Consider the following 13,763-nt stretch of genomic DNA (forward strand, 5'->3'; position numbering starts at 1 on the left):
AACTAACGGCACGGCGGTACACCCTTTGCGTCTCAGAGCTTCCAGCAAAACAAAAGACAAGCTGGACAGAAAAAAAGCAACAAAAAAGCAAAAAGCACTTAGCTATACAGAGCAGCAGGTCACAGGAACAATCAGGAGAAGCTCAGATCCAACACTGAAACATTGACAAGGAGCAAGGATAGCAGCATCAGGCGGAGTTAAGTAATGAAGCAGTTAACGAGCTCACCAGAACACCTGAGGGAGGAAGCTCAGAAGCTGCAGTACCACTTGTGACCACAGGAGTGAATTCAGCCACAGAATTCACAACAGGGAGTGTCTAACAGTGCACAGCTGAGAGCCTTAATGCAGGAAAACTTCCAGGAGCTCTCAACTGAGCGCATTAACCCCTGCACTGCTAAAAGAAACCTGCACCATTTAATATGTAGGTGAAGTGCGTCTAATCAGTGCAGGAGTAGAAGAAATTAGATGTTGCGGTGTTCTGGCTCATTTCTATCGCGGTAAACCTGTGACAATATGAAGCTGTCACACTCGGATAGGGAGAGCCACCTACCAGTCCGTGCATTGCGTTCTGATCTTGGTCCGATTTATACGTCAGTCTGACTGCGCCCCAAGCCAGTACACTCTCCCTACTCTAGCAACCAGACTCTATACCAGAGTCATACCCACCAAATTGAAAATGACGGTCTAAACTATCACTTGAGTGGATTCCTAATAATAGCATAGAAGATTGACAGCACAAAAAGACCACATGGTCCATCTAGTCTGCTGCTGCATTAGATATTTTTATCTTTGGGTAGATTTGTGATTTTCCACATTACACAGTCCATTCTTATTTCATTACATTGTTGTGGGCATTTTTGTAATGCTTCCTTATTAAAGCACATTACTGGTGATTGCTCCCTCTGCCATTTCTGCCATATTGATTTGAGGGTAGCTAATCTTGTCTGCAGAAAAGTTCACTGGCGGTGGTGTATTAGCCGCTTACGCCATAACTTCAACCTGCTGCTATTAAGGCCTTTTCCTATGGAAAAATTGTGATCCTATCCTGTAAATGTAATAAACAGCTGTCAAAATGTCTTACTTTAGGTAAAGAAAAAGACTCAAAGTTTTACAGACATCAGCGCTCATTTATGTTAAAGGAGAATTACGGGCATCCTGAGCAATGCAGTAGGATCCCGTAGACACCAGGAAAGTCATCATTTATTTCAACACTGTCACAATTTTTATTTCATTGTTGATAAAAAATGCAAAGTTAAATGGGTTAACTGGGACTATTTTTTTTACTATGGGTCTAAGAACTAATAGGTAGGTAGTTGATACCTATCTGCCTGTTCTGCCCAGCGTGTTTCATGGTGATTGACTTCTGGCTCCCCGCTGCCTAACTGCAGGGAGCCAGCTCTCAATCAGCACAACGTCAGCAGTCACACCCTTCTACAGAGCCAACTAAACGAGAGAAAAATGCTCTATTGACATTGAGCAGCAGAATTGCTGGCAGGAGCGGTCAGTGACCGCTCTGAGCCGCTGCCTGTTGTGAATTCTGTTGTCGAACTCCCTCCTGTGGTCGTGAATGGTACTTCGGCGAGTTCTGTCTATGGGCTCCCTCTGGTGGCTGTGAGTGAAGCTGCTGCTTCTGAGGTTCCTTACACAGGTGACGTGGTTTATCCTTTGGTTGACTGCTCTATTTAACTCCTCTCAGATCGTTACTCCATGCCAGCTGTCAATGTTTTTGCATTTGTTCAGTTCGCTCCTGGATCTCTCTAGTGACCTGCCTTCTCCTGCAGAAGCTAACTTCCTCATAGTCATTATTTGTTCACTGTTTTCTTGTCCAGCTGGTTTTCATGATTTTGTCTTGCTAGCTGGAAGCTCTGGGATGCAGAGTGGCCCCTCCGCACCGTGAGTCGGTGCGGAGGTCTTTTTTGCACACTCTGCGTGGTCTTTTGTAGGTTTTTGTGCTGATCGCAAAGTTACCTTTCCTATCCTGTGTCTATTTAGTAAGTCTGGCCTCCCTTTGCTGAAACCTGTTTCATTTCTGCGTTTGTGACTTTCATCTTTACTCACAGTCAATATATGTGGGGGGCTTCCTTTACCTTTGGGGAATTTCTCTGAGGCAAGGTAGGCTTTATTTTCTATCTCTAGGGCTAGATAGTTCTTAGGCTATGACGAGGCGCCTAGGTCTGGTCAGGAGCGCTCCACGGCTATTTCTAGTGTGTGTGATAGGATTAGGGCATGTGGTCAGCAGAGCTCCCACATCCCAGAGCTCGTCCTGTATGAGGTTTAACTATCAGGTCATTCCGGGTGCTCCTAACCACCAGGTCATAACAGCTGCCGTGTAGAACAAGCAGGTAGTTAGTAACTACCTGTCTATTAGTTTTAGGCCCATAGTAAAAAAAAATAAAATAGTCCTGGATAACCCCTTGAAGCAACTTTCATCATAGGGCTGTTTTAATAGTTACTGCTGCCCTTAGCCCTAATACATAAACCCTTTTAAAAATATATATTTTTAAAAAGAATTTGCCATAAAATATACTCATATTTGGTATGGCCTCAATCGCAATGACTCATAGTCTGTAGTATAAATTTAAAAGGTTGTTTATAATTAGTAAAATGTTTTAAAGGCATTCTTATTCCTGTTTTTCTTGTGAAGTTGTCCTGCTGTGCCTGTGCTGCACATGACCACTGCAGCCAATCATTGGCCTCAGTTATTTTGTGTCTAGTTGTGCGTCATCATTGCAGGACAATTTCACAAGACCTACAGTGCTGGAGTAGCATGAGAATTATCTATCGAGTACAAATAATTTAGTTTTTTATTGCACAGCATTCCCTGCCTTCAGTAAATTTTTAAATTCATAGCGAACCTTTTTAAATTTATTCTACAGTCTTTAGGTCATTGCATCAATACCAATTACGCATTTGTAATGTGGCAATTTATGAGAGCATTGTTATGAAACTTTATTAAACTTAATTTAAGTATTATTCTGTCAGCTATGGTTGGGCTGTGTTATATACTGACATCACCCATAAGATTACCTTTATAAAAATGTGTGTCACAGAGTGGGGAACATGTACCCAGATGTATATTTTCAACGCTGGTCAGAAATTTGTTTAAAAATATCACTCAGAGTGTGTACACCTATATTTCCACATATACACTGTACCCACGTTGCACTTATACAATCACATACTGGATTCACACTGCCCAGCACTCCTGGTATTTCCAGTATTAAATCAGATAGACATGTGGATAACAGTGTGAGCAGCCTCTTCTTACGTCAGCACTCTTGGTGTCTCCAGTTTTAGCTTAGAAAAATAGGGTGGGCAGCAGTGTGAACAGCATCTTCTTAACTCATCACCGCTGGTATCTCCAGTATTAGATCAGATAGACAGGGTGGACAAGAATGTGAGCAGCCTCTTCTTACCTCAGCACTGCTAGTGTCTCCAGTATTAGATCAGATAGACAGGGTGGACAGCAGTGTGAGCAGCCTCTTCTTATATCAGCATTCCTGGTATTTCCGGTATTAGATCAGATAGACAGGGCAGACACCAGTGTGATTAACCTCTTCTTACCTCCGCACTCCTGGTATCTCCAGAATTAGGTCAGATAGACAGGGTGGAAATCAGTATTTGCAGCCTCTTCTTACATCAGCATTCCTGGTATCACCGGTATTGGATCAGATAGACCGGGTGGGCAACAATGTGAGCAGCCTCTTCTTACCTCAGCACTCCCAGTATCTCTAGTATTAGATCAGATAGACAGGGTGAACAACAATTAGAACAGCCTCATCTTATATCAGTATTCCTGGTATCTCCAGTATTAGATCAGATAGACAGGGTAGACATGTATCTCTCGGTCTATTTGATTGGGCAAGTAGAATTGGTTAAAATCACCTGTAGACTAATGGGAGGCGTGAAGTGTCAGGGTATGTGCACACGTCAGGATTTCTTGCAGAAATTTTCCTGACAAAAACCGGACATTTCTGCCAGAAATCCGCATGTGTTGTTACCGCGATTTTACCGCGTTTTTGACGCGTTTTTGTGCGTTTTTGGTGCCTTTTTGGTGCGTTTTTTCCCAAATGCATAGAATTGCGGGAAAAACGCAGAAAATCCGCAAAAATAATGAACATGCTCATTTTTTTTTACCGCAATGCGTTTTTTTTCACGGAAAAAAACGCATCCATGTGCACAAAACATGCAGAATGCATTCTAAATGATAGAATGCATAATGTATGCGTTTTTAATGAGTTTTTATAGCGTTTTTACCACGAAAAAAACGCGAAAAAACCTGAACGTGTGCACATAGCCTAAAGCTGTGGGGCTTGGCAGCTTCTACTACTAGACGGCATTCTCAAGAGGGCATCGGCGAAAAAACCTGAACGTGTGCACATGGCCTCAGACTAGGAGACAGTAACAACCTCTAATAGTAGACTATAGTAAGAAAACCTGACCAGCACCTCCTTAATGTAGTTAGATGTGAGCAGCCTCTTCTTACCTCAGCACTCCTAGTATCTCTAGTATTAGATCAGATAGACAGGGTAAACAGCAGTTTGGGCAGCATCTTCTTATATCAGCATTCCTGGTATCTCCAGTATTAGATCAAATAGATATGTGGACAGCAGTGTGGCAGCCTCTTCTTAACTCAACGCCCCTGGTATCTCCAGTATTAGATCATAGTAAGAAAACCCGAACTGCACCTCCTTCTTAGTGTGAATAGGTGCAAGCTGCAATAGTTGCACAATATGTAAAAAGAAAACACAGCAGTACTGTGTGAGAGCCAAAACATACAGAAACACTGGAAACACTAACTACTAGCTGTATTGTTATTCAGTAAGATGTACTTACAAAAAACTAAGGTTCATGGCACATAAAGTAGCCTTTTTATGTTTGCCCATCAACCATGCAAAGGTGACACTTCTCTGATGGGTCCTATCATACCACTTTCCTTATCCTACTGAACATGCCATTCTCAGGCTAAAATTCCCACAATAATGGACAAGCATGTATCTCTCGGGCTATTTGATTGGGCAAGTAGAATTGGTTAAAATCACCTTAAGACTAATGGGAGGCGTGAAGTGTCAGACTAGGAGACGGTAACAACCTCTAATAGTAGACTATAGTAAGAAAACCTGACCAGCACCTCCTTAGTGTAGTTAGATGCAAGCTGCAATAACTGCACAATATGTAAAAAGAAAACATAGCAGTACTCTGTGAGGACCAAAACATACAGAGACTCTGGAAACATTAACTCCAAGCTGTATTGTTACTCAGTAAGATGTACTTACAAAAAACTAAGGTTCTTAGCCCATAAATTGACCATTTAATGTGTGCCCATGCCAAGGTGACACTTCTCTAATGGGTTCTATCATACCACTTTCCTATCCTACTAACATGCCAGTCTCGGACTAAAACGCCTACAGTAATGGACAAATATGTTTCTCTCTGGCTATAAGCCTGCAATTTGATCAGATAGATTTGTGGACAACAGTGTGAGCAGCCTCTACTTACCTCAACACCAATAGTAATTATTTATTTTCCTCACTTCTACAGTGCCATTAATTTCACAGTGCTTTACATATGTTACCGACACTGTCCCCATTGGGGCTCACAATGTAATTGCCCTTTCAGTATGTCATTTGGAGTGTGGAAGGAAACCAAAGAACCTGGAGGAAACCCATGCAAACACGGGGATAACATATAAACTCCTTGCAGATGTTGTCGGTTGGATTTGAACCCAGGACCCCAGCACTGCAATACTGCAGTGTTAACCACTGAGCCACCGTGAGGCCCACAGTAGATAAGATAGACATAGTAGACTGCAGTGTCAGCAGCCTCTATTTACTTCAGCACCCCTAGTATCTCCAGTATTAGATCAGATAGATTTGTGGACAGCAGTGTGGCAGCCTCTTCTTAACTCGGCACCCCTGGTATCTCCAGTATTAGATCAGATAGACAGGGTGGACAGCAGTGTGAGCAGCCTCTTCTTAACTCAGCACTCCTGGTATCTCTAGTATTACATTAGATAGATAGGATGGACAACAGTGTGAGCAGCATCTTCTTAAGTCAGCACTCCTGGTATCTCCAGTATTAGATCAGATAGACAGGGTGGACAGCAGTGTGAGCAGCCTCTTCTTAACTCAGCACTCCTGGTATCTCCAGTATTAGATCAGATAGACAGGGTGGACAGCAGTGTGGCAGCCTCTTCTTAACTCGGCACTCCTGGTATCTCTAGTAATACATTAGATAGATAGGATGGACAGCAGTGTGAGCAGCATCTTCTTAAGTCAGCACTCCTGGTATCTCCAGTATTAGATCAGATAGATAGGATGGACAGCAGTGTGAGCAGCCTCTTCTTAACTCAGCACTCCTGGTATCTCCAGTATTGGATCACATAGACTGGGTGGACAGCAGTGTGAGCAGCATCTTCTTACTTCAGCATCCCTTGTATCTTCAGTATTAGATAAGATAGACAGGGTGGACAGCAGTGTGAGCAGCCTCTTCTTAACTCAGCACTCCTGATATTTCCAGTATTAGATCAGATAGACAGGATGGACAGCAGTGTGAGCAGCATCTTCTTACCTCAGCATCCCTGGTATCTTCAGTCTTAGATCAGAATAGGCAATGGGATCACATCGTTCTGTAAGTTTCTCTCAGGGTAACAAGATGTCAGACAATTTATTCTTCTTTAGTGATTAGTGCCCTAGACAAAACAAGTGTAATTTGATAATTAAAGATATTTAGGAAATAATTACATTTCCTTTTTAAGATATGAATTATAGGGGGCGTGGCCTGACCGCTAATGGAGCAGGTCGCATAGCGCGGGAGCTCCGCTGCCAGATAGAACCAAGCGGCACATAACGACTCACCCACGGCCCTTCCGGTCCTGCTGCTGCCCGCTCCAGTCCCTCATCCGCCGGTGAGTACATGGGGAAAACGAAGGCTGACTCCCGGGACCCCGCCAGGCGCATTGTGGATTTTTTCGCCGCCTCTCCCCAGCAGCGCCAGAAATCCAAGATGGCGCCCAGATCTTCCCGCTCAGCGCGGCGGGGCTCACAATCGTCCTCAAGCGCGGCTGCAGCTGACTCCGCCGAAGCCCCGATCACAGCGTCCCTGATGAGGGACATGCTGGGAGACCTCCGCACTTCCTTGCAGGAGGATATGCGCGCCATGCTGGCAGACCTTAAAGGGGAGGTAGAGGAGCTGGGAGGTCGTACAGATCATTTAGAGCAAAAAATGACAGAGCTTGTGGCCTCACACAATGAGCTATGGGATGCTCATGAAGAATTATCTTCTCTTGCCACTAAAATGTACTCTAAAACTTTGGATCTGGAGGACAGATCCAGAAGAAACAATGTTAAGCTCAGAGGCATTGATGAAACAGTGTCCTCAGAAGACCTTAGATCCTTCTTACAAGATTTTATACTTGCAGCCCTCCCTAATGCAACTAAAGAGGGAATTATTATTGATCGCATCCACCGGATCCCCAAGCCCTCAGGACTAGGACCCTCCGTTCCCAGAGATGTGCTGGCTCGTATACATTTCTTCATCATGAAGGAGGAATTTTTACAAGCACTAAGGGGCAAACCAGCACTCCCGGAACGTTTTGCCAACATCTCCGTCTTCCCAGACCTGTCCCCCGGAACTCTGGCTCAACGTAAAGCCTTCTTGCCTTATACCACAGCCCTGAGAGAAAACGGCATTTTATATCGTTGGGGCTTTCCCACCAAACTCTGCATCCGCAGAGATGGCTCAGTCACCACGTGCTCAAGCCCTGCTCAAGCTGCGAAGACCCTAACCCAGTGGGGACTGAATCTCCCCATACCTCCGCCTTCCTCCTCGGCTACTCCTGGGCCCGGAGGCGCCAAACCGGGAAGACGCTGGATCATTCCTGACTGGAAGGTGGCCTGATTCCACAACCACTGGTTCCTGGCTGGAATTCTTTTTTCCTCTTCCTGCATAACTTCTGTTTTTCTTTTTTCCTCCCAATTTCTTATCTTTCTTTTCTTTTTTTTTTTTTTTGCCTCCCATCCCCTTTTAAACTTTTTTCACTACCGAGAGTAGTTTTCTGCTGGGACTGCCTCAGCGTTTTGCCCCACAGGTGGATTGTTTGCAGATTTTCACCTTTGGATTCAGGTTTTGCCTGAATGGACTTTCATGTTCTGATGTTTACCCTGTTATTCCTCCCTTTCCCTCTTTTCCTCCCTACCCACCCTCACCCCACCATTTTATTTGCTGGTAAACCTGATTGGTCCGCTTTGCTGTCATAAGATCACACCTCTCGCCAGAGTACAAGACATAATCAGTACCCCCTTTGATATTGATAATGAGTATCTCACTCCATTCTATTAATGTCAACGGCCTTAACTCTCCTGGGAAGAGGTCGCTGGTTTGGCGCCAACTTTCTAAAACCCGCCACGACATCATATGCATTCAAGAAACCCACTTGCTTGAGTGCGACAACTTTAGAATGCACTCAGGCCTATTTCCACATCAATTCTTTGCTAACAATCACTCTAAAAAAGCTGGAGTTGCCATCTTTTTCAGCAAAGCGAACTCTTTCCAATTGATCAAATCTGTAGCTGACCCTATGGGCAGATTCCTTATAGTACTATGTCTAATTAACAACTCCCCCTACACTATTGCCTCAGTCTATGCCCCCAACTTCGGTCAAATCAAATTTCTAACGGCATTCTTTCAGACACTGAATGGCTTTAATCACGGTTATAAGTTGATCTCAGGTGACTTTAACATCCCTGTATCTAAAAACCTGGACTGCTCGTCTGCCTCAATATCCAGGGGCGAAGCCGCTCAACTCATCAGCACCTCTAATCTACATGATGTATGGAGATACTTCCACTGCAACGAACGCGACTATACATTCTGGTCTCCCAGGCATAGTTCTTATAGCAGAATTGATTACATTTTGGTAGACGATGTAGCCCTTCCCCAATGTATCTCTGCGGAAATAGGCAATATCACTTGGTCCGACCACGCGCCTGTCTCGATCTCCCTGAGTGACTCCATGGCAATTAGAGCACCCTCACAATGGCGGCTCAATGAGCTTCTCCTAAACGATCAATTGAATTCACAAATAATAGAGGCATCCTTAAAGGAGTTTTTCTCCTTAAATGACTCTGCGGAAATACGCGATGACTCTCTCTGGTTTGCTCACAAGGCGGTGATCCGTGGCCACTTTATTAAAATGGCTGCTCTTGCTAAACGGAAATATAATGCGAGTCTACATGCGGCCCTGAATAAGATAGGCCTCCTAGAGGCCCAGCATAAGCTACTTCCATCTCCTCAATTGTTCTCAGACCTCTCTACGGCCCGTCTTCACCTCCGCCAACTGCTTCTCAGTAAAACGGAACATGCACTCAGGAAATCTAAAGCCAAATTCTACTCAATGGGTGATCGGGCGGGTGCGTTGCTGGCCAGGCGTGTTAAAAAGAAGGAGGTTCAGTCTAAGATACATTATATACAGAGAACAGATGGTTCCCGTATCTATAATCCTATCCATATAGCAGAGGAATTCGCAACATACTACTCCTCCCTGTATAATCTTAAATCAGATCCCAATATTCCTCAACCTTCCCAGTCCTCCATAGCCTCTTTTTTGGACCAAGCAAGCCTTCCCTCAGTTACTTCAGATCAACTATCCTTTCTTAATGCCCCGATTGTGCCCTCTGAAATAGCTCAAATCATTAAGGAGGCAAAGAAATGTTCGGCCCCTGGTCCGGATGGTTTCCCCCTTCCCTATTATGCCCAATTCCTCCCAACTCTGTCCCCTTACCTCCTACACCTTTTTAACCATTGGCTTTCTACGGGCGACATCAAAAGCGAAGGTCTAGAAGCTTCTATTGCTACCCTTCCTAAACCGGGGAAACCTTTGACCTCTCCAGGGAATTTCCGCCCTATAGCTCTTTTAAATTGCGACGTCAAAATCTACGCCAAGATATGGGCTAATAGGCTAATGTCGATCCTTCCCTCCCTGGTCCACCCAGACCAGGTTGGGTTTGTTCCGGGAAGACAGACTAGAGACGGCACGAGGCGCTTGATTGATCTGCTGGATGTGGTGGAGAGGGGGAGTCTCCCTTGTGTGTTCCTATCCCTTGACGCAGAAAAAGCGTTCGACAGAGTGCACTGGGGGTATATTGAACTTACCCTTCAAAAATTCGGCCTATCGGGCCAAATTATTAGTGCCATTATGGCCCTTTATTCTAATCCTTGTGCCTCTGTTCGATCAGCTGGTTTTAAATCTAGAACCTTTCCTATCTTTAATGGCACTCGTCAGGGCTGTCCTCTCTCCCCCATCATCTTTGCTCTCATCATGGAACCTCTCGCCGCTATTGTGAGACAATGTCCGGAAGTGCGGGGAATAAGGGTGGGAGACCATGAACATAAAATCGGTCTATACGCAGACGACGTGGTCCTGACCTGCTCGGCCCCCCCTTGACTCCCTTAACGCGATCTCCAATATCCTTACCCAATTCGCTGCGGCCTCATATTATAAGCTAAATTTATCCAAGTCTACAATCTTCCCTCTGTTCCTCCCACTTTCTCTCCAACGGCACATCCAATCTAAATTTCCTTTTATTTGGTCTCCCCTCGGGTTTACCTATTTAGGTATTCAAATAACGCACACCAACAACATCGTACGTGTTAATTGTGACACGTCCCTCTCAGAGGTTAAAAAAGAAATAGACCAACTTTCTAACTCTCATTTGTCTTGGATGGCCAGAATTCAAACCTGTAAAATGCTAATCCTTCCTAAACTCATTTACCTTTTCAGATGTCTCCCCCTCATTATCCCATCTAAATATATCTCAACATTCCAATCACTGATTGATCGATTCATTTGGAACGGTAAACCCCATAGAATTAAGCGTTCACTAATGTCACTCCCATACTCGCTAGGGGGTCTTGGAGCCCCCCAAATTCAATCGTACCATAAAGCCGCACTCCTAGAACCCCTCAAAATCTGGTGGGAGGGAAGCTCTTCGCTCAGGTGGTTTAGCATCGAATCAAATTTTGCTCCTGGTCGGTCCCTTAAAAATTTGCTGGAACTCGGTTTGCTCCGTTCTATTCCTCGTGGCTCCTTCCTTAAATCAATGCACTCCGCTACAAAAATTTGGTTGGAGTTTTGTCCCACCCACCTCTCAATTCTGTCCCATTATCTATCCCTCCATGCCCTTGAATCTGCTATTGATGGTCTGTCTTTATCTGCCTGGAGGGAGTGTGGGATTCTCTGGATCCGGGAGCTATATGATTCCAATGGCCTGATCCCATTTCCGGAGCTAGCTACCCGATACTCTCTATCTGGTAGGTGCTTCTTCCAATATTTTCAACTGCGCAGCTTCTTGAAAAGCTCCGGTCCATTCGGGGCGCTCACCTCCATCCCGGCAGAAGAAACTCCAATCCAAAGATTTTTCAGGCCAAATACCCTGGTGCCCCATGGTATCTCAATTATTTACAAAGCTCTTCTGTCTCACAACATAGCGGATAAACTCCCTTTTATGTCCTCTTGGGAGTCTGCCCTTTCATTTTCGGCTTCTCCGGATGACTGGCATTTTGCTATGATACACACATCCAAATTCTCCTCTTGTATCGGACACCTAGAACAAATTAAAAAAATACACCTCCAGTGGTACCTTACTCCTATCAGATTGGCCAAATTTTACCTCTCTTCCTCCCCCCAGTGCTGGAAAGGTTGTAACTCCAATGGTTCCCTAGCTCACGTCTGGTGGGATTGTCCGCGTCTTCAAGTGTTTTGGCGTCAGGTCGAATCCACTTTATCAGAGGTCACCCATCTTCCTCTCGACTTAACTGGCCCATTAGCTATTTTGGGGATTTCGCTCTTGTCCTTCCCCAAACCCCTCCAACCTATAATCTCTAATATCCTTATTGCAGCAAGATACTGTATCACAAAATATTGGAAATCCCTTATAGTTCCCTCTAAAACTGAACTAATTGCGAGAGTTAACCTACACTTAAGCTATGAACTGATCACTGCTGGCTCCCTTTCCAAAAAGAATAAGGTCCTCACCTGGTGGGATCCTTGGATTACCTCTCCTCTGATGTCATTACCCAGCGCTCTCCTGCCTAGGCCTTCAAGTTGGAAGTATTGCCTTATGTTTAATGCTGTTTATAATAATGTACTCATGCGTATCTCAGGTATTACTATTGTTACCACACTTCTGTAAATTATCAATGGTGGTATTCCCCTCGTATTTCCCCCTTCCCCTGTTTTTCTCTATGTTATAATTGTAAAGCTTTTCCACAATAAAAATTTGATTGGTTAAAAAAAAAAAAAAGATATGAATTATAATAGGTAGAACGGCAGTGAAGAAGTCCACACTCCAGCATTTACAACAGTTTTTATTACACTTAAGCTCTTAAACATGTTCCTATTCAGACACTTTAATTAATCTTCCCCCGAAATCTGTGCATTATCCAGTTTTCTACATTTTCACACACCGTGATTGTTATCACCCATCGCTTTTCTTATTTAAATGGTAATAAAAGGGCTGTTTTGTATAATTGTGTGTACTCACACTAAGGAAAGTGGTCTCCTGGTGCACTTCGAGCAAGTAGCTACTAGTGTCTACACCTGAAATTAAAGTTTACGTCCCATCAAACCCAACTATTGAGCAAGGGACTAGTTACCTCCACCCCAGTAATCCTGGTGACATGAGGATGATGAGGAGGGAACTAGAAGGTGGAACAAACAGAATGTCACCTGGGTTCATGAACCTAAAAACTATTGAAATATGCAATTTAAGTTTATATTTTTGTTTCAAAATGCCCCGTAATAACTTGATCACAAAGTGTCCTCCTGGAACCACAAGCAATCTGCTGTAAATTGTGGGAATATCTTACCCTAAATATTCAATTTTTTCTGTAGCACCACTACGGGAGAAATGAAGCATTACACAACACCCATTTTATGTATAATGGAGGGAAGGACAAGTCCTCCTGAGCGAAAGAAGCTTTATGAAACCACTGTCCACCCTGATCAAGACATGAGGATCCTGGCCATTATCAGACCCTGATGATAGACCCTGCTCTGTTAAGTGGGACTTTTCTCATAGAGTATATGAAGTTGGATTTTCTAAACAGAATAATCCTTTTGCTCATAAAAGTCTATAGGTTAGAAACAACCATACAAGACCACCAGTTGAGGCACATAGTACCAATGGCTTGACAAGCCCTACAACTATAAAGAAGCCACAGATTAATGGTATGCCAACTTGTAAGTGTATAAAATGAAGAATCTTTAGAAAGATCTTCATAGGTGGGGCTGTTAGCTTTACTTTAGCTGGTCATACACTCTATCTCCAACCCCCTCTTCTTTGATTGACCGGTCTCGCTTCATAGAGTCATAGAAGAGTGGAAATAGATGGAAACCAAGCAGGTGGGAAGGTGTACTTAAATGTTGGCTTTGATTTAAAGCACGAAGTGCCTGTACTTCGTTTGAACCATCAGTCAGTGCTGACAGAGTCTCCTTAAATGGTTGGGTTGCGTGTGGATCTGTGTACCGGCGCCCACCCGTTCTCACGTGATCGCAGATCACTGATCCATTCCCGTGGAAGCTGGTGGCCTAATGAAGTTTGCCATCAAGACTGACATTTTTAAGAGTCCCATGAATCAGGAGCAGCTGACGGGTGGCGTGTGGCTTCGTGTGAGTCTCACCGCAAATCTTACTCTAGTCAGAGGCTGAGTAAGTTGTGGTGAATGAAACAGCATGATTTTAACGAGAGAGGGTTGCCATGCCC

At 44.2% G+C, this 13,763-nt stretch overlaps 1 protein-coding gene across 1 annotated transcript in view; it reads left to right on the forward strand.

The window, feature by feature from the left end:
• TTC7A (tetratricopeptide repeat domain 7A) overlaps positions 1–13,763 on the forward strand; it is a 405,643-nt gene that overhangs the window by 91,966 nt on the left and 299,914 nt on the right. The window lies entirely within an intron of this gene.

This window comes from Ranitomeya imitator, chromosome 5, assembly GCF_032444005.1.
Source record: "Ranitomeya imitator isolate aRanImi1 chromosome 5, aRanImi1.pri, whole genome shotgun sequence".
Taxonomy (NCBI): Eukaryota; Metazoa; Chordata; class Amphibia; order Anura; family Dendrobatidae; genus Ranitomeya; species Ranitomeya imitator.